The sequence below is a fragment of the Ovis aries genome, chromosome 5 (genome assembly GCF_016772045.2).
Source record: "Ovis aries strain OAR_USU_Benz2616 breed Rambouillet chromosome 5, ARS-UI_Ramb_v3.0, whole genome shotgun sequence".
NCBI classification, from domain to species: Eukaryota; Metazoa; Chordata; class Mammalia; order Artiodactyla; family Bovidae; genus Ovis; species Ovis aries.
The window spans coordinates 76,614,114-76,635,111 of NC_056058.1; the positions used below are offsets into that span (position 1 = coordinate 76,614,114).

Consider the following 20,998-nt stretch of genomic DNA (forward strand, 5'->3'; position numbering starts at 1 on the left):
CTTTGCATCATCTTTGGCATTCACCTGCAGGTAGCATACGTAAGAAATGGCAATAGTTATGATCCATTTTGTGTATTTAGGCATTAGTCACAATCCGTCGTTCGCATTTCCATATGTTTAAGATCCACCATCAGTGAATTAGATAGTACTTTTTGGCAGCAAGACAACGATGCTGAAGATTTATATGTTTACTCCTAAGTAGAGTTGGATTTATTTCTAAAGCAAGCCCCATCTTTGACATTTATTGGGGGGATAAAAAGACCCATTCTTAAAGTTCTTTCTCATGGCATGTACTTTTCTTTTTCATGATTTTCAGATGACAAACTTAGAGAAATGCCTGGCATACAATAAGTGCTTGATAAGTATAGTCCAGGATTACTCCTATTTTCTTGCTTCTCTAGGTGATTACTTGTTTTGTCATGGACAGTCTTCTTTGTGTAAATTATTTCTAATTTTTGTTCCTGTTGTGGCTGCAGTGACAATATTCCAATGATATTGCTTATCATAGAAATAATCTCATGCCAATTTTTTTTTTCTTTTTTCCTCTTTTAAAGTTATCTTAGTCATAGAATTCTATTCCAAGAAAACCAATTATGCTAAAATATATTACTTTTACTTGGTCATCATCTGGGAATTGAACATAGAATTACCTTAGGCTATTATTTCTGCTCCAGTGCATTATTTTTAAAACATTTAGCAAGAATCATGATAAATAACATTTAGAACTGAGAGTATTTGATCTGATGGACCCCATTACATTTAAGTACAAGTCCCACAAATGATGTGTTAACAGAAGAGAGTGGTTCTAATCAGATAATCACTTACGTCTTTGCTTCTTGTTTCTAATTGGGGTTTTCCATTTACATATTAATAATAAAACAGAGCTGCTTTTAGATGGTCAGGAAGTCTTACACCTCTTTAAAATTAATATTTATATTAATTCAAAAGCATTGAAATTTGAGATTTGTGCTTGCTTCCATGAGTGGGCCATTTACCCTGACAAAGCATCAGCCAGCTCCTCACCCATTGGTTATTCCAGCCTGGCTCTCATCTCTCTCCGAGAGGGTCCTCCCCATTGTTTCTGCCTGTTTTCTTATTAAAGAAGCTATTAACAGCTGTTAAATGCATATTAGAACCCAACTGAGACTTTATTTGAGATGAAAAGAGAAAACTTGAAAACATACTGAGAAAAAGAAAAATGCCTTAAGGAGGGAATGGTCAGTTTAGAAGCAATATGTCTAAAGCGCATTGTTTCTTAGACTCAGTTTCCATGTCCTGGGAAAGTTATTCTATCCAAAGACATGAACCAAAGTGATGTGATGATTGAAAACAACATTATGTTGATAAGTATGGCTTTTTTCTATTCTGAATCAGCTAAGTGGAGTCACTCGTGCTGCTGGCTCTCTAACCATGTCTATGTGGCTCTTCTGCATTAGCATGACATGAAAGTGAAAGTGTTACTTGCTCAGTTGTGTCTGACTCTTTGTGACCCCGTGGACTGTAGCCCTCCAGGCTGCTCTGTCCATGGAATTCTCCAGGCAAGAATACTGGAGTGGGTTGCTGTGTCCTTCTCCAGGGGATCTTCCCAATCCAGGGATTGAATCCAGGTCTCCTGCATTGCAGGCAGATTCTTTACTGTTTGAGCTACCCAGGAAGCCCAGAGCATCACATAGGAGCCTGTTGCAATAGACTCCTGGCCCATAGCAGGACTTCCTTACTGGCTCAGATGGTAAAAAATCTGACTGCAATTCAGGAGACCTGGGTTCAATTCCTGGGTCAGGAAGATCCCCTGGAGAAGGGAATGGCTACATAGGCTAGTATTCTTGCCTGTGGAGTCTCATGAGCAGAAGAGCCTGGCAGGCTACAGTCCTTGGGGTCACGAAAAGTTGGACACAACTGCGAAACTAACACTAGTCAGGCCCCAGGGCCCAAGAATCTGCTTCTTTAGGCCTTTTCTAAAATGTCTGTGTGACAGATTCCATTGCCAAAAATATGCCTTTTGCCTTCATTAATACAGAATCTTTTAAGAGTAAAGAGTGTGGGATGTGGACCCTGACCAGTTGGCTTTGTACCCCCAGCTCTACCATCACTTGCTCCAGTTACCTGGCCTCTTTGTTACCTTTTATGTCTGTGTGTGTGGTATATGTATGTATATGGGCTTCCCTGGCTTAGCTAGTAAAGAATTCACCTACAATGCAGGAGACCCAGGTTCGATTCCTTGGTCGGAAAGTTCTCCTGGAGAAGGGATAGGCTAGGCACTCCAGTATTCTTGGGCTTCCCTGGTGGTTCAGAAGGTAAAGAATCCACCTTCAGTGCAGGAGATCTGGGTTTGATCCCTGGTCTGGGATCCTCTAGATCCCCTGGAGGAGGGCATGGCAACACACTCCAGTATTCTTGCCTGGAAAATCCCATGGACTGAGAAGCCTGGCAGGCTACAGTCTACAGGATCACAAAGAGTCAGACACAATTCAGTGACTGAACAACAACAATATACGTCTGTGTGTATTTTGGCTGCATGAGGTCTTAGTTGCATCATGTGAAATCTTTTGGTGCAGTGCCCAGACTCTCTAGTTGTGGTGCACAAGCTCAGTAGTTGTGCGGTGAGCTTAGTTGCTCTGCAGCATATGGGATTTTAGTTCCCTGACCAGGGATTGAACCCACATCCCCTTCACTGCAAGGTGGATTCTTAACCATTGGACCCCCAGGGAACGCCCTGTCCTCTCTGTTTCTTATTTGTAATATGAGAGGTACAAGAGTATGACCTCTTAGGGTTGTTGTGGGTCTTGGGTGAGACAGTCCCTCTATACCACTTTGTACAGTGCTTGGTGGGGCTTCCCTGGTGGCTCAGCAGGTAAAGGATCTGCCTACAGTGCAGGAGACCTGGGTTCAGTCCCTGGGTTGGGAAGATCCCCTGGAGAAAGGAATGGCTACCTGCTCCAGAGTATTCTGGCCTGGAAAATTCCAGGGACTGTATAGTCTGTGGGGTCGCAAAGAGTCAGACACGACTGAGCGACTTTTACTTCTCTTCACAGTGCTTGGGAAGTATCAAATGTGCTTCTAGGTGTTAACTGTGGCTGTTATTATACTAATATAGTTGTTATTGTTTTATTACAGAAGTAATAATGATTATATTGACACCTGTGACAGATGTATAGCATAATCATACCAATAGAAACCTCATACACTTTTGAAGCATAGAAATGACTACCTCTGTAGCTCTGTCACAAAAGGAATTTTAAAAAAAAGAGTAGAGGTGAATGGGTTTTCTGCAGTGGGGCTCTTCATTTCAGCAGCTTTCAGGAGAGATGCTGTAGGTGATGACCTACCAAAAGCTGCCTCAAGGGCGAGTGACCAACTCAGGGTGAACCCTGCTGTCTTGTTCTTTGGCTGAACCATATGGCAGATTTCCCCACATTTCTTCACCCTCCAGTACCTTCACCTTTGCCAATGGTTGTGGCCAAAACCTGCATGCAGCCTTCCACCCCCTCACACCTGCATACTGAAGGTCTTCCATCCAGCCATTTAAAACATGCCCATCACATTTCCCCACGTAAAGATGGCCTTGTGCTTTCTCTTGTGTACATTTCCAGCCAAGTTCCCACACACTGGGTTTCTGGCAATTAGAGGGTTTTAATTACAGCTATTAGACAGAGCGTCTGAGCGAATGACAGTGTTTGGCCTCTGGTCGTCTAGCAGAAACTGGAAAAGGGGCAGGCACAGTTAGAGATGGTGTGTGATTGGCTCCTGCTGTTTGGATTCCAGTGGTACCTGGGCATGAAGCAAGTATGACACAGTGATGCTGTGTCTCTTCTGGTCTCAAGACACTCTCCGTTTTCACCTGGAGCACACTGTTCCCTGTTTCCAGTTACCATAAGTCAGTTGTAATGGCCTCCAAAGTCACCATTTCTGTCCTTGCTGGTAGAGAGCTTTTACTTTTCTTGAGGCCACATTTTGGAAAACTGAGAGGGTCTTTCAAAATTATCTTGATAAATGCTTTGAAGACTCTGTTCCTGTTGCTTTAATAGAATATTTTCCTTTTTCTCCATGTAAGGAAAATATCTTTCTTTCTTGCTGTCTCCCTTGCTCCTGCCACATTCTCATAACATACATGGTGCCTGAGAATCAACTTCTCAGTGTGGTGTTTTTTTTTTTTTTTTGCAACAAAGTGAGTTTTCCTTTAAAATTATAAAATGCTTCCCTTGTATATCTGTTATAAACAGCCATCCAGAGAATTAATTCAGGCTATTTTCAGACCTATTTCAAACATTTTGATGACTCAGAATCTGAATCAGAGCAAATAGAACACGATCTAAATACTACAAGGTGACACAAATTCAACACGAAAAGGAAAGGATTAAAAAGGCAGTAATTACAGTTATTCATCTTTAATTAGTTTATATTGAGAAAAGTAATGCTGAAGTTCTGGAGACATATGTTTAGGTATCAGTTGCATCATTTTTTAAATATATGATCCCAGGAAAATAAAAATAACTGAAATTTATCGACCCTGTAACCAAACTACAGAGATTATCTCTCCTTGCTTAAAATTTTAGATAACCTTCTAAAATTTAATGTTAATGAACTCAGGATTTATATTATATTCTTCACAGTAATCATAATAGAATAATTATTCTACCTTAAGAATAACTTAACTTTTTTGGCTTTGTTTGGTGTGTAGAAAAAATATACGGTGTAATTCCTGCCTTCAAGGTGCCTCTGGTCTAGTTCAACATAAAACTGATGTGGACTTGTTTATTTGCCTGTTTGGTAATTAATTATGGAATACCAACTATGTTCCAGACAGGATTATACTATTATTTATGTATGACCAAATTGAGTCTTAAATAAGTAGTGAGTTTTACATAGTATCCCTTGCTGGGATATTGTATTTTCCAAAGACAGAGGCAGGAGGGATATCCCCTATCCCACATTCTCTTCTGCAGTGTGGCCTTGCCACTCCTTCAGGAAAAAGTCAAGTCTATTTTCCATCCCCTGAATTAGGGAAGGTTTTAATGACTCACTTGTAAGCAATGGACTTCTGAGGCTGGGTCAGCAAAGGTCAGGTAGATTTCACCTGGATCTTTCACCTGGGACTTTTGGAAACTTGTACTCTTAGAACCCAGCTGCCATGCTGTGAGACCTCATACCACGTGAAGTGGCCCTGTGTGGATGCTCTGACTTCAACCGTTAGGTCATTTGAATCCAAGAGTAAGACTTAAGTGAAGGTGATTTCAGACCCCAGACCACAGTTTTCCCAGTGGAGACCGCAGACATCATGGAAAAGAGGCAGTCCAACCCCCATGCCCTGTTCAAAATCTTGACCCAGAGAATATGATATTTTATACTGCTCAATGTTGGTTCACTCTTGCTAACATTTTATGATAAAGTTTTGAGCAAAACAGAGATCAGTAAAAGAAATGCTATTTGTGTGACTCATAATAATAATCAACCGATAAAAGTTCCCATTTATTGCTTGCTGTGGGCCGAATTTTGTGACCTAATGTTTATATAACCCTCGCCAGGACCCCAAGTTTGGCATCATTGCACTTCTGACTTTGTTGATGAGGGAACTAAAGCAAAGGGGGTGAAATAATGCATTTATATAGTAAGTGAAGGAAGAGGATGTGGAGCTCCTATGCTTAACTGCTTGGGTAAATGATGTATCTAAGGGCTATATGGTTCAGCCTAGCTTTGGCATGTGAGTTCAGACAGAATCACTCTGAAGTGGGGTGGTTTTAGACTTTCTAAGGTTTAGTGGGGAGATAAATTTTATAATAAGCTTGGTCGGGTATGTGAGATTTAGATAAGCAGCACAGAGGAGGAGGGGCAGATATTGAATGTGGAAGCAAGCAAGGGAACAGAGAGAGAACTACAAAAAGAATTCATGAGTGTGTGGATGGAGAACAAACCAGTTAGAAGAAACCTGAGGAAGAGGATGGTGCAAGGTGTTGGATGGGGGAGGGTGTTGGATAGGCTTAGAGATCTCTGGGAGGAAAATGTCTGGATTAATACCTCATTGGAAGGTTATTCTAGCAACAATATGTTGACTGGACCAACCTGAGGGAAGTGGGCAACTACTAGAAAAGTGAAGAGCTGAGATGTTATTTAGTTAGATTAAGAGGGTAATAGGCAGGTGTCACAATGATAAAATGAAGGATAAATCTAGAGAAATCTCTAAGAAATAAATGACAGAGTTTAGTAATAGATTGAATATAGGGTTGAAAGAGTCGGAAGTGCTGAAATGGTTTCTAGCCAATGAAGTCTGAAGTGTAATAAATATCTCTTCCATCAAGTACTGCCAGAAATAATTACTGCTACAGAAGGCCAATAAAGTCATTAGCATTAGAATTACAAGACTCAGGTATTGAAAAAGTTGACAAAGCTTACACAATAATAATAGTGTAATATGTTATGATTTTATTGCCTTGTATCTGAAAGGTTTCACTTTTCTGTATTTGATAAACAACTATGATATTTGATGCTCATTATGACAGTGAGTTAAGTCTGAGAAAGAAATGGCTGTCCCATATCCCGAGAATCTAAGTAAATTATCTAGAGCTTGAATTCCTAGTTCAAGATCCTATGATAGATAAGAGCTCATCATGGATCTAAGTCCTTTAACTCACAACCAACTGCTATTTCTATTTATAAAACATTTTTTAATAGATCTTGAACTTGGATAGATATTTTTTTTTAATTCTCAGAAGCTGAGGAACACAAATATTCTCAGTAATCCATACATTTACAATATTATAGGTTCTGGCTTAGACGACCAGCCTTGCACATAAGCCCTCATTATGTATGTGAACTTGGATTACTGGGTAAGTGAAATTTTGAATAAGACTTGAGAAGGGTTCTTGAACTCATTCTGTCTATGGATTGTTTTCAGGGAACTTAAAAAGTTATAAATATCTAGTTTTCAAATTTTGTTTAATCAGAGCAGAAGCCTAGAAATCACTTTAGTTCTCAACACTTTATTTTTTGTTGTTGTTGTTCAGTCACTAAAGTGAAAGTGAAGTCACTCAGTTGTGTCCAGCTCTTTGTGACCCCAAGGACTGTAGCCTACCACGCTCCTCTGTCCGTGGGATTTTCCAGGCAAGAGTACTGGAGTGGGTTGCCATTTCCTTCTCCAAAGGATCTTCCCAACCCAGGGATCTAACCTGGGTCTCCTGCATTGTAGGCAGATGCTTTACCATCTGAGCCACCAGGGAAGTCACTAAATGGTACCCAATTCTTTGCAACCCTATGGACTGCAGCACACCAGGCTCCCCTGTCCTTCATTATATTCCAGAGTTTGTGTCCACTGAGTTGGTGATGCTGTGTAACCATCTCATCCTCTGCTGCCCCCTTCTCCTTTTGTCTTCAATCTTTCTCAGCATCAGGGTCTTTTCCAATGAGTCATCTCTTTGAATCAGGTGGCCAAAGTGTTGGAACTTCTGCTTCAGCATCATTCCTTCCAACAAATATTCAGAGTTGATTTCCTTTAGGATTGGTTAGTTTGACCTCCTTGCAGTCCAAGGGACTCTCCAGAGTCTTTTCTAGCACCACAGTTTGAAAGCATCAATTCTTCAGCACTCAGCCTTCTTTACAGTCCAACTCTTACATCTGTACATGACTGCTGGAAAAATCACGACTTTGACTATATGTACTTTTCTTGGCAAAGTGATATCTCTATTTTTTAATACACTGTCTAGTTTTGTTATAATTTTCCATCCAAGGAGCAAGCCTCTTCTAATTTCATGGCTGCAGTGATTTTGGAGCCCTAGCAAAGAAAATCTGTCACTGCTTCCACTTCTTCACCTTCTATTTGCCTTTAATTGATGGGAGCCATTTATATGCTGTCGCATTTATTTTCCATGCAGTTATCTCTAGAATCCTTGCATTCTCCTTAATCATATTACTGCTACCTTTGTTTATACTCGCTCCATATTTCTTGGAGTAATTCAACAGGCTTCTAATTTGTGGTTGTACTTTATTACCTCTACACTCTTAGGTCAACCACTCTTTGTGCAAATCTGACCAGTGGTTTGAACAATCAGTGGTTTCGTCAAGATTTACTAGGACTTTTTCAAGCTCTTTGGCATATAAATCCCCTCAGAGTCCTGTCAACCTTCAGTTCCATCTCCTGTAGGTCTACCTCATACTTTACCCCACTGTAAAGGTAGGGTACTTTACCCTACCCTCATACTTTACCCTATCTACTCTATTGACAGAATAATGGCTTTATTCACACACTTCTTTCCTCTGTATCATTGTACATTTTTCCTTTCCTGGAATCCCTTTCTCTACTGTATTCACTTGCAAATTGACATTTAATATTAACACCCTACTCATGTCAATTTCTCAAACATCCCATTTGCCTCCAGTGTGCCAGTATCAGTCCTTCTTGCCTTTGTATTGTGTGTGGACCCAACAAAAATGCCATTTTTCCTGGACCAGTCTGTATTGCAATTATTTATCTTCATACCTACTCTTCCTATTAAATTGTAAACTGGAGGACATGTGTCAAGACTGTTGGTCTCTGCATCCTTTGACATTTTTACAGTACTGACCATACATACTATTGACATTAGAAAAGGCAAAATTTTCTGGCAAAAAAAGATTTTTGGCTGGGAAAGGTCATTACTATTGTGCCACAACCCTGAATTTATCCAGCATGTGTTTTCATGAAGCACTGTGCCGAGTGCTCTCAGAACAAATTACACAGATCTGCTTCTTGACCTCAAAGAACTTATTTATAATTTAATACGTATATCAGGCATGAGGGCAAATATGGAAAGGACAGACAATAATTGAATTACCAACATTAAACAGATATACAAATAGGTTAGATTAAATATTTACTTTGTATGTGTGTTACCTTGTAAAGGGTAATTGCATTTTAGTAGCTGGTGAGTGTATGGGAACCATTTGAGTTTTATGTTTAGACAATAGAATCCTATCATAATGATTACAATGTAAACTGAATTTTGATGCTTTTATGAGTGAAGATGGACATTAATATCCCTATGAGGTTAATTTATAATATATTGGAAGAAGAAACCGTGTACCTTGGATAAAATCCAAAGCTAGGCACCTCTGGCCAAATTAGAGCAAATGGAGCTTGTCTGTAGGACTCCACCATTAAAAAAAAAAAAAAAAAAAAGTGGAATCTGAAAAATATGTGTTTTTCATCAAAAGGAGGAAAATAGGGTATTTGACAACATGCATTTGTCTACTGAATGTGATGGAATATGTGATGAAATATGTTTTGTCAATAAAATAAATTGCCAAACAAAATGTAATCCTTTCTGCAAATGCATTTAGTCTCCAAGATGAAATAAGCTACTTCCACAAAGCACATTTTTCCTTTGAATTATTTTAGATTTGCTGTCTATCAAAAACTAGGGAGAAAATGTGTTTTGTCAGAGACTGTATTTCAAGGTATACAGATAAAATACATTTAATTAGGAAAATAGTAGACTCCGTTGTGGAGGGTCAGTAAATGCTTATAGTATATTGATGCAGTTTAAATGAGTCTGTAATTTTGGGCCTAAGAGGCTAACTTCTCAGTCCAGTGTTAAACACATTCTTTTGTTTTCCTTCAGTATTTTATTTTATTATTTTTTGTGTTTTTTCCCAATATTTTAAAATTTATATGTAGTTGATGTACGGTGTTGTGTTATATATATTTATATATATATATATATATATATATATACATATCTATATATGTATACGCATTATTTTAAAATATTATTTTCCCTTATGGTTTATCATAGGATAGGATATTAAATATAGTTCTCTGTGGATGTATTCTTGAAAGCATTCAAGTGATACCCTGATGGTCTTTGAGAATATTCATAACACTTTTATTATACCATGTTATCATCAGATCACTGAAAGAGTTAATTATGATTAATTAGGTTCTTTTATTGTTTTTTTTCATTTTCCCCCTACTCTGTGAATTGTGCTCTGTGAATTGATCCCTTGCCCCAAGGCTCCTGAGGAAGTTTAACTTACATAATTAATTAATGCAGTTTAACCCTTCAGATGTGACTCCAACACCCGACTTTATTTTACATCATTTTAGGTCTTTGGTTAACAGCCTCTAATGCTATATAGTGGACAAGCTGATGTTGAGTAATTAAGTGTTGTTAAGTTAGAATAAAGTGTAATTTTTAGAAAAGGGATCAAAAGAGTGATATGTGTGGCAACAATTTTGAGAAGAGTAAAGTGTTATAACAGAAATGAAAGATGATATGAATGAGAAAGGTTTTTTTTGGTCTTTTTCCTCCTATTCTTGTTTTCTATTAGGAACATACTCCCTCACTTGTGGTATCTGCTTAATATTTAAGGATTGAATGAGATAATATCTATAACGTTCTTGGCTCCTTGCCTAGCACTAGTTCTATATTGATTTATAATATTCCAGTATTGAATAAACATTGTTCCATTTGGTTCTCATACTGTCCTCTTTCTGAACAAGTATCATTTATTTCCATTTTATGGAAGAGTTAACTAAAATTCAGAGGGTCACGTAGTGATGGACCCAAAGGAGGAATTCATCTTTAATGCTGGGTGAGAAGGATTGTCTAGGGAGAATGTAACATTTGAACTATATCCTGAAGCATGAGGAGGAAATAAAAACTGCATGGTAATGATCAATGTAGGTGGCTTGTTGAGTGTAGTGTTAATAACTGTGTTGCCAAGGAGAAGGGCTTAATTTATCAGGAAATGAAGCTGGAAAGGTAATCTGGATTCATAAAATACTGTATGTACTGAGAAATTTTTTTTTAATTCTAGAGGGACTGGAAGCAGATGACTCAACTTGTATTTTAGAGAACGAGTTTAGGTGATGGGGATTCGAGCAGGGAAGAGACCTACAGGAAGGGTGTGTATCAGTGTATCACTGCTGTACTCGTGGTGAGAGACTGTGAAAACTAGAGCTATGGAAAGAGAGACGAATGAGATAGAGGAATCTCAAAGACATTTCTCAGGTCTCATCAGTGAGAGGCCATACATGGTAGGGAAGGTTAGGTGAATGTGGGAATAACTGCAAAGTTGCATAAGGAAATGAAGGCATTAATATAGACAGAAAATGCAGAAAGAAAATAGTTGATGATGGTAAAGGAGACCTTTTCTACAAAACTTGTGCATAGTTGTTTTGGTATTTTTTTAAGATATTTATTTATTTGGCTGTGTTCGGCCTTAGTTGCTGGCATGTGGGTGGGATCGTTGTTTCCTTGGTGGTACATGGATTCTCTAGTTGGGGCATGTGGGCAAACATGTGCTGCCTGCATTAAAAGGTGATCTTAACCACTGGACCACCATGCAAGTCCTGGAGTTATTTGGTTTTGAACATAAGTAATGTAACTGCAAGATAAACGGGCAGATGTGTTATTAATATGGATCCTGAGCCCAAGAGGGCTTCCCTGGTGGCTCAGAGGTTAAAGCACCTGCCTGCAATCAGGGTTTGATCCCTGGGTTGGGAAGATCCCCTGGAGAAGGAAATGGCAACGCACTCCAGTATTCTTGCCTGGAGAATCCCATGGACGGAGGAGCCTGGTGGGCTACAGTCCACGGGGTCACAAAGAGTGGGACACGACTGAGCGACTTCACTTTCACTGAATCCAAGAGAGAGGGAGGGGGAAGGAATAAAAATTTGAAGGAGTCTTATTATATTTGTTTTTGTGATTGGTGATATATGAATGAAAGATCTTTATAAGACAGATTTTATTTTGTTATCTTACTTTTTTAATTATGAAAATATGATAACACTTAGAAAATGAAGAACAAATGTACATGTAGTTCCACTATATATTGCAATTTTTTAAGTAAATAAATTGAGTTTTAGTTGGAGTTTCAATATCAAGCTCTCAAAAATTAATAGAATGAATATACAAAGAAGCTGAAGGATATAGTAGACCTGAAAAATTCTGTGAACCAATTCAACATAATTAAGATTTATACAGTTTTCAAACAACAACAGAATACACATTCTATTCAGTTCCCATAGACTATAAACCAGGAGACACTGAAACATGTCCAGGCACATAAGATCAAGTAAAAAATTTTCATGGTCTAAATGTATTGAAATCATGCCAAATCTGTTATCTTATCTCCGTGTGATTATATTAGAGATCAATAACACAAGATATTTGAAAATAACCCACATATTTTCAAATGTGGTGTGACATTTACCAAAAGAGATCTTTGATTTAGCCATTGAAAGCCTGAATAAAGTTAGAAGAATGAAAAAACACAAAAGGTAATTGCAGAGAAGAAAGCATTTAAATGAGAAATTAATATCAAAGATACTTAAAAACTCCAGGTATTTGGAAGTTAAATGTCCAATTTAAATGATGATGTATTAAGAAGCCATAACAAGGAAACTTAGAAAATATTTGTAATAGAATAAAAATGAGAAGAGAATTTACCAGAATTTGTTACATGCAGCTGAAGCTGCTCAATACAATTAAATACAATGTGGAATCTTGAATAAGGCATGAAGACAAATAATGGACAGTAGCATAAAATTTTATGGAATTTGAAGAAAACCTGTACTTTAGTTAATAATACTGTAACATATGTTAAATTCTCATTTGGGTTTTTTTTTTTTTGGCAACATAGTATTTTGTTATATTCTCAGACACATTTTAGTTAATAGTCAAAATAATATATCAAAATGAAGTTTGACAAATACGAAAGTCTAACTTTCTTGTGTTCTTCTCACTTTTACTGGATAACGATTATTAAGAATGTGCCAGGCCCAAGGTTAAAATGTACATGAATTATCTTAGTTAATTCAAAAACTTGGAGAAATCTGGAGGAACTGATATTAATGTTTCCATTTCCCAATGAGAAAACTGAGGCTTCAGTTCAATTTAGTTCAGTTCAGTCGCTCAGTCGTGTCCAACTCTTTGCAACCTCATGTATCGCAGCATGCCAGGCCTCCCTGTCCAACACCAACTCCCAGAGTTCACTCAGATTCACATCCATCGATTCAGTGATGCCATCCAGCCATCTCATCCTCTGTCGTCCGCTTCTCCTCCTGCCCCCAATCCCTCCTAGCATCAGAGTCTTTTCCAATGAGTCAACTCTTTGCATGAGGTGGCCAAAGTATTGGAGTTTCAGCTTCAGCATCATTCCCTCCAAAGAAATCCCAGGGCTGATCTCCTTCAGAATGGACTGGTTGGATCTCCTTGCAGTCCAAGGGACTCTCAAGAGTCTTCTCCAACACCACAGTTAAAAGCATCAATTCTTTGGCGCTCAGCTTTCTTCACAGTCCAACTCTCACATCCATACATGACTGAAGTTTAGAGAGATTAAATTAACAACCCAGCAGAGAAAAAGAGTTGGAGTTGGTAATGGACAGGGAAACCTGGTGTGCTGCAGTCCGTAGGGTTGCAAAGAGTCAGACAGGACTGAGTGACTGAACTGAAATGAGAGAACAGGAATTCAAATCCTTGTTTATCTTAAAGTCTATTCTCTTAAACTACATCCCATTAGGAAAAGTTCAAATCTGATGCAACTTCAACTCATCCACTTCTCAATGGCAACAGTTGTTGGACTTTCATGGAAAGCCTAGCCTCTTCCTTGATGTGAAATTATTAACAATGTTGACTTAAAAATTGCACAGCAGGAGAGTTGTGAACCAAGGTTTAGTTGGGACAAAATGAGGACTATCACCCAGGAGATAGCATTTCAGATAGCCCTGAGAAACTGCTCCACAGAGGTAGGGGCAAATGTCAAAATATATGTGATTTTGGTGACAGGGAATACATGCAATCAAGCACATATATATTTTTTTTTTTTTGCAGAAGGTTTCTTTTAGTCTTATGAAGCTTTCTGCTAGTCATAAGGAGCAGTCGTCACCATGAGGGATTTTAGTGCTTTTCTAGATGGGGGGAAATATGAGAATTGGGTTCATAACATCGGCTCCTGAAAATATCTATCTGAAGACCGGTTCTGCCAGTTTTGCCCTCCAGCACAGAGTACCTCATTTCTGCTCTCCATCCTGAACTTCTTTCAGGGGTGTTGAAAATCAGCAGTTGCAGCAGCACCTGATTTAATCCTTGTAGAGGTAGATAGCAAGGGCCAAAGGCAAGTGGCCAATTTGTAGTTGACAGCAACTATCCAGCAGAAAGCATTTTCCCTCATATCCTTCCCTCTATTTTAACCCTTCTGGCACCCCTTCTGGATATTATTTAAGACCCACAGTGACACTACCTTCATTGTAGACACTGATACACATTATTTCTCTCCTACTTGACAGTAGGCATTTTGAATCTAAACATTATCTTGCCTTTCTCGCAATAGGTAGGAGAGGGCCTTTCACTGTGTTAAGTACTCTGCTTGCCTTGCCTCATATATAACTGAATGAGGTTACTCTGTCGTTTTCTCCACTTTTAGGAGGAGAAGTACATAACTCAATCAGTAACTTACCCAAGGACTCATGAAGAGTTAGGTCATAGGTGAGGCTATGAACCCTTGTCCAGAGCAAGAAGAGTACTAGGTGACTAAGTGCCTTGCACACAGTAGGACCTCATCCTTGCAGGAACAAGTATGAACAAAAGCACTGTTTCCATAGGTAAGACTTTGGGGGCATGAACATCAGTCCTGTTATATGGCAGAGGTTTTTTTTTTTTTTTTTTTTTTTTTTAATCAGTGCTCATGGTAATAGGATTCTGTCTAATATGACCCATTTCAGAGAAGACTTGAATAAAAGAATTCAGTAATAATGCCCCTAAATTTAAAGTCAGTACTCCAGAGTATCTGAAAGGCATGCGTTCATTACTTAATCTCACATCCAAATAATGAACAAAGGAGTCCACAACAGAATTATAGAGATTGTTCCAAAGCTTAGAGGCTAATTTGATTTTGTATGGAATGTTAAGAAAGGGTTTTAGAGAATTTTTAATGAAAGGCAATTAACGTTGAAACCTTCATTAATGGATAGTTGAGAGGAAAAACTGGACTTCTTGCTGAGTTTTTTACTTTTTTCACTAATTGCAAAACTTTATGGTATTTTTACTGTATATTGGAAAATAGTAAGGCACTATCTGTTTAAGCCAGTTAGACCTTATGGGCAAATAGCACACTTTTAAGGGCTTTTAATTTAAAAAAAAAAAAAATAAAGAGGACAGAGCCCCCAAGAACTAATTATAACTGAACAGGTCTTATTTGATAAAATGGATGGGGAGTAATGGAATGTTCACTGCTACTGCTACTGCTAAGTCACTTCAGTCGTGTCTGACTCTGTGTGACCCCATAAATGGCAGCCCACCAGGCTCCCCCGTCCTGGAATTCTCCAGGCAAGAACACTGGAGTGGGTTGCCATTTCCTTCTCCAATGCATGAAAGTGGAAAGTGAAAGTGAAGTCGCTCAGTTGTGTCTGACTCCTAGCGACCCCATGGACTGCAGCCTACCAGGCTCCTCCGTCCATGGGATTTTCCAGGCGAGAGTTACTGGAGTGGGTTGCCATTGCCTTCTCCGGAATGTTCACTAAGAAACACTTATTTTGACTCAGCTTAAAAGTTTCTTGAAAGTATTATTTGTTTCATCATATTAGTATGCATTGACCAATTTCTCATATAACACAGTAGATATTTTATAAGAAAACTATAAAGAGCAGTACTGAGCACTGAACAAAAAAAAGAAAGATATAACTTATGAATGTTGGTTTCTTGATTCCAAATTCTCTAAACTCTTTATTTTTTGTTTGTTTGTTTGTTTTTTTTAGCTTTTTATTTTTTAAATTTTAATATCTTTAATTCAACTCTTTAAATACAGTTTATTGCTCACTTTAACCTTAATGACTAAAATGACTGGAACATCCATTCTTTGGTTTTTCAATATTTAGTGTTGGTACCAGCATTTTACAAACTTTGCCCTAGGAATGTTAGCAACGGTAATGTTCCCTATTTCTTACCACACATGTGGTCCTTAGGGCCTTAGAGTGATGGAAATAAAGACAGAAATCTTTTGGCTGGCAGATTATTAGAAAATTTTATTGGCCATATGGTATACCCTCATGCCATGAAATTAGGGTCTTATTTCTTGCCTTTCAGACCAATGTAAATAAATTTAATAAGCTCCAGAATTAGATGAAAGTTTCTGAGTTATCTCCCACCAATTTCTTTTGCCATTACCAAGATAACTATCTACGTTATGGCAGAGCAGTGTTGGGGGTTAGGAGGCTGACGATCTCCCCTCCAAAGATATAATTTGTCATCCAGTCTGTCCTGTTGGTAATCTCTTTATATGTTGTGTTGTCCATCACTAACTAAATCTGCTAACAAATCTCAGACATCTTAAATTTTAGATTTGATATAACAGATAAGTAAAACAGTTTTTATTTTGCTTTGCTGTCTCTCACCTTGTTTACTGGGGTGTAGCAATGTTAAAGAACTAGAGACATGTTCCTTTGACAAAAAGTGTAATTCCATCTGTTGACAATATAAAGACCACTGGAGACATATGTAAGTGTCTAAGTAGTTAAAGCCATCCCATCTTGAGAGGATTCATGGTAGTAAATAAAGAATGAACCAATGTTTGAAAAGTCATTCCTCCCTCCAAATAAACTGCTCATCTTATCATGGATGGTAGTTCACCAGGCTCCTTTGTCCATGGAATTTTCCAGGCCAAGAATAGGGTAATACTGCTGCTGCTAAGTCACTTCAGTCGTGTCCGACTTTGTGCAACCCCATAGACGGCCCACCAGGCTCCCCGGTCCCTGGGATTCTCCAGGCAAGAACACTAGAGCTCATTTAATCTCAGTATATCGAGACCTAACATACATATTGGAGGCATTCAGCCCATATATTTTGAGATGCTCTGGTTAATTGATTGTCATTTAAGTGCATCATATCAAAGAATTTTCCAGAATAAATTGGAAATAAGAATATCTGAATGCCACCTCTGCCAGGTTTATTACCTTGATGATTCTTTAACTTTTTCCCCCCAAACTTTAAGCTTTTTGTTTTGTTTTGGGTTATAGACGATTAACAATGCTGTGGTAGTTTCAAGTAAACAGCAAAGAGACTGAGCCACACATATCCATGCGTCCTTTCTTCCCCAAACTCCCCTCCCATCCAGGCTGCCACACAACACTGAGCAGAGTTCCCTGTGCTATACCGTAGGTCCTTGTTGGTGATCCATTTTAAATATAGCAGTATGTACGTGTCCATCCCATGGCCCTTAACTTTTTTTCTTTGACTTTAAATCTTCCCTGTTTAAATCCATGTTCTTGTGAGCTGAGACTAGACTGTCTTTTCTTTTTTAATAATCAAAACATTTTTTGAAGCTCAGAAAAAGACACAGGATCTCTCCATAATGGAAAATTTGTGTACGGTCATTTTTCATGTGCATGTTTTCTTATATTGAAGATTTGCACTTTAATTGTGAAAAGAGAAATATGGCAGAAAACACAGAAATATAGCAGGCAAATGCGTTCTTGCCATTGCTTGGTTTTCTTGCATAGCATCGATTCTTCTCCATTCTCTGTCTCTCTCCAAAGAGATAACTCCTAGAATAGGCTTCATTTGGAGAGATGCAAAGAAACAAAAAATTTTGGATGACAAAAACTGCTGAATTTATGTTTTCTTAGAATGTTTAAATATGTTATATTATTTTAAATAATGTTTCAAGAATATTTCTTTAACACTCCCCCTTATATTTTGGTTTATCTAGATATAGCTGTTATGTACTATTCTCACTTATGAATAATATCAATAATTTGTCTGCTGTAGTTCTTTGATAATCTGGAGAGCAAAATATTACATATGGGACCTTGAGTAAGATCTCAATGCTGCCACTTTTAACTATCCATGCATTTAAGTATTTGAATTTTAATCTGTGCTAGGGTATAGCTCTTGTTCAATGACAATGATAATAATAATGATCATTATCATTATAAAATTAAAACCTAGTGCCTTCATTAAGCTACAGAGAAAGAAACCAAAGTGGCATCCTATGGTACCAATTCAATCAAGGATCAGTGTTGTAGGGAGGGAGGGCTTATTGAGCTAGCAAAAACAGAAGGAATTCATTGCATACTGCAGATAAGGGATGACCCAAGTCCCCTCTCCAGGGTCAGATTTGTCATCTATGCTATATTTGGTGTCCACATTTGTTGCTGTTTGTATGAAAATATATACCCAGTCTGCATTCCAAACAACAAATGCAGATATTTGGTACTTCATTTCCATTCCTTTCTTTTCTTAAATCACCAAAACTATAAAGCCGATACATTTTGAGCAAATCTTCTATTCTGAAATATAATTTTTTTCATAGTAGAAGAGATATGATAATTTTATGAGACTGCTGTTTCATATACTGCTGCTGCTGCTGCTAAGTCACTTCAGTCACGTCCAACTCTGTGTGACCCCATAGACAGCAGCCCACCAGGCTCTGCCACCCCCGGGATTCTCCAGGCAAGAACACTGGAGTGGGTTGCCATTTCTTTCTCCAGTGCATGAAAGTGAAACGTGAAAGTGAAGTCGCTCAGTCGTGTCCAACTCTTCACGACCCCATGGACGGCAGCCCACCAGGCTCCTCTGTCCGTGGGATTTGCCAGGCAAGACAATGAAATTATTACCTTAACCAGTTGTTTTCTAGCTGTTGTTTCTATTCTCTTGTATGCCGTATCCAAATTACTAATGTAAGTAATGTGTTCACTTATTTTTGCATTAGATTTATTAATTTGTTCACTTGACCATATGTTTATATGCCTGATGTGAACTGGATATCAATTCCCTTGTCACTTTTTTCTTTATTCTGCCATATTGTGAGTTGACACCAAAATATACACTGCAAAATGTATGTTAGACTGGGACATTAAAATGATTGACAGTGAACTTGCAGGGCAAGGAGGAGGCTAATCCATATATGACACACAGAAGCTGTTTTCCTGGCAACAACTTCATCATTGTTTCTAAACATGAGAGATGAGTCAATGTACCTAAAAAATCATCCAGGTAAACAGCAAAGAATTTTGTTTGGCAGGGCATGAATACCATAGTCTTTCTTCTTCTCCCTTCACTGTGGAAAATGGAAATAGATTCTTCCCACCTAGATTAATAGCTGTTTTAACTCAATAAAAGATGTGTAAATCTTCAGCAGTTTCCTATTGAGTCAGTCCTTTTATATGTATGCAATAACATCCCAGAGTAGTTAGAATATAAGTCAGGCCCTTGGGGGAAAAAAATTCATGTACATTTGGAATACAGGCTGGATATGTAGCCACCTTTTGGGGGTAATAAATTGTTTTGCGAACAATTTGAAATCTGATGATAGCCTCTATCAAAAATTTAGGTCCAATATCTCAGAGTGTTCGATTATTTCACATTACATGAAGAAACGAGAAAATAGGAGGCTAAGTTGGATTAAAAAAACCACATGAGGCCTAAGAAAAGACTGTTCCCAGATGGAATTCACTGAAGATTCTGTTTCTTTGCATTTTCATTATAATTAATTCTTTAATATTGCCAGTTGAATCTCACGAATTGAACATGTTCCAATCTATACAATCTGGCATCATGCTGCTCTTCTGAAATTCCAAGGAGCTTTCCTAAGGGAAGATTGGGAAATTCACAGTATGAATGGAGCAATTAGAGCAGAGGTGTGGCATCAAGAGAGATGGGCCAAACAGAGACAGCATCATGACAATGGCCTCTTTCCAAATACATCCTAGTCAAATTAACACATGGTAATAAGAGAGGAAGAGAGAGAGAGAGAGAGAGAGAGAGAGAGAGAGATGCTGCTCTTTGGAAAACAGTATAAATTAAAATTTTTAATTCCATGGTCTTCAATCCATATCCTGGAAGAGATGTTCACATGGGGGTGTTGGAAGGACCATTAGATGAGTTGCTGAAATGTACAGGATTTCAGGTAAGGGTACATGGGGGTTGAGGGGAATGGGAACCAAGGAAGGGATCAAGTCATTTCCTGGAAGATAAACTCTTAATCAGGGGCCTTCAGAGTAACTGAGGATGGAGAATTAGTGAAGATGAGAACTTCTCCAGTTATTTTGGAGAAGAGAAATTGTATGAGTCACAAAGGGCCATGGGTACATGGGATGGCGGGTGTGTTACTTTACGACTTGTTCTGAGGATTGTCCTGAAGGCTCCAAGGATTCACTTTTTTAAGATTTAAAGCACATAGGAAATGTCTAACTCCCAGAACCTTATGTAAAATTCATGTAATCTTTTATCTTACCTATGACATTTTAATTGTAAAGCAATACATACCTGTGGAAAATTTCTAAAACTAAAAGGGAATAATTTCCCTGTCCCCATCCAAACATAACTGAGGTTAACTGTCTTATTATTGGTCCTAGAAGAATGGGAATGAGTACAGAAATGACGGGAATAAAACTCATTGACAAGTGTCAGTTTCATTCAGAAGCTTTATGAGGCATCGATAAGACTGAGAATGAGTATGGACAAAGGATACCTCTGAGCAAGCTTGGTGTCCCCATTCTGCTTCTCTCAGGGATGTGGCCAGGAAAGAGACGATGATCTACAGCCTTCGTTCAGTTCAGTTCAGTCGCTCAGTCGTGTCTGACTCTTTGCGACCCCATGAATCGCAGCACGCCAGGCCTCCCTGTCCATCACCAACTCCCGACGTTCACTCAGACTCACTTTCATCGAGTCAGTGATGCCATCCAGCCATCTCATTCTCAGTCGTCCCCTTCTTCTCCTGCCCCCAATCCCTCCCAGCATCAGGGTCTTTTCCAGTGAGTCAATTCTTCGCATGAGGTGGCCAAAGTACTGGAGTTTCAGCTTCAGCATCATTCCTTCCAAAGAAATCCCAGGGCTGATCTCCTTCAGAATGGACTGGTTGGATCTCCTTGCAGTCCAAGGGACTCTCAAGAGTCTTCTCCATCACCACAGTTCAAAAGCATCAATTCTTCGGCGCTCAGCCTTCTTCATAGTCCAACTCTCACATCCATACATGACCACAGGAAAACCATAGCCTTGACTAGATGGACCTTTGTTGGCAAAGTAATGTCTCT

The 20,998-nt window shown here is 38.5% G+C and overlaps 1 protein-coding gene and 1 non-coding gene across 2 annotated transcripts in view; one reads left to right on the forward strand and one right to left on the reverse strand.

Annotated features, from left to right (window-relative positions):
- TENM2 (teneurin transmembrane protein 2) overlaps window positions 1-20,998 on the forward strand; it is a 1,394,720-nt gene that overhangs the window by 127,746 nt on the left and 1,245,976 nt on the right. The gene's annotated exons all lie outside the window — the stretch shown is intronic.
- Window positions 7,140-7,211, reverse strand: TRNAC-ACA (transfer RNA cysteine (anticodon ACA)). Its single transcript has one exon. It is a non-coding gene; the product is annotated as a tRNA-Cys (tRNA).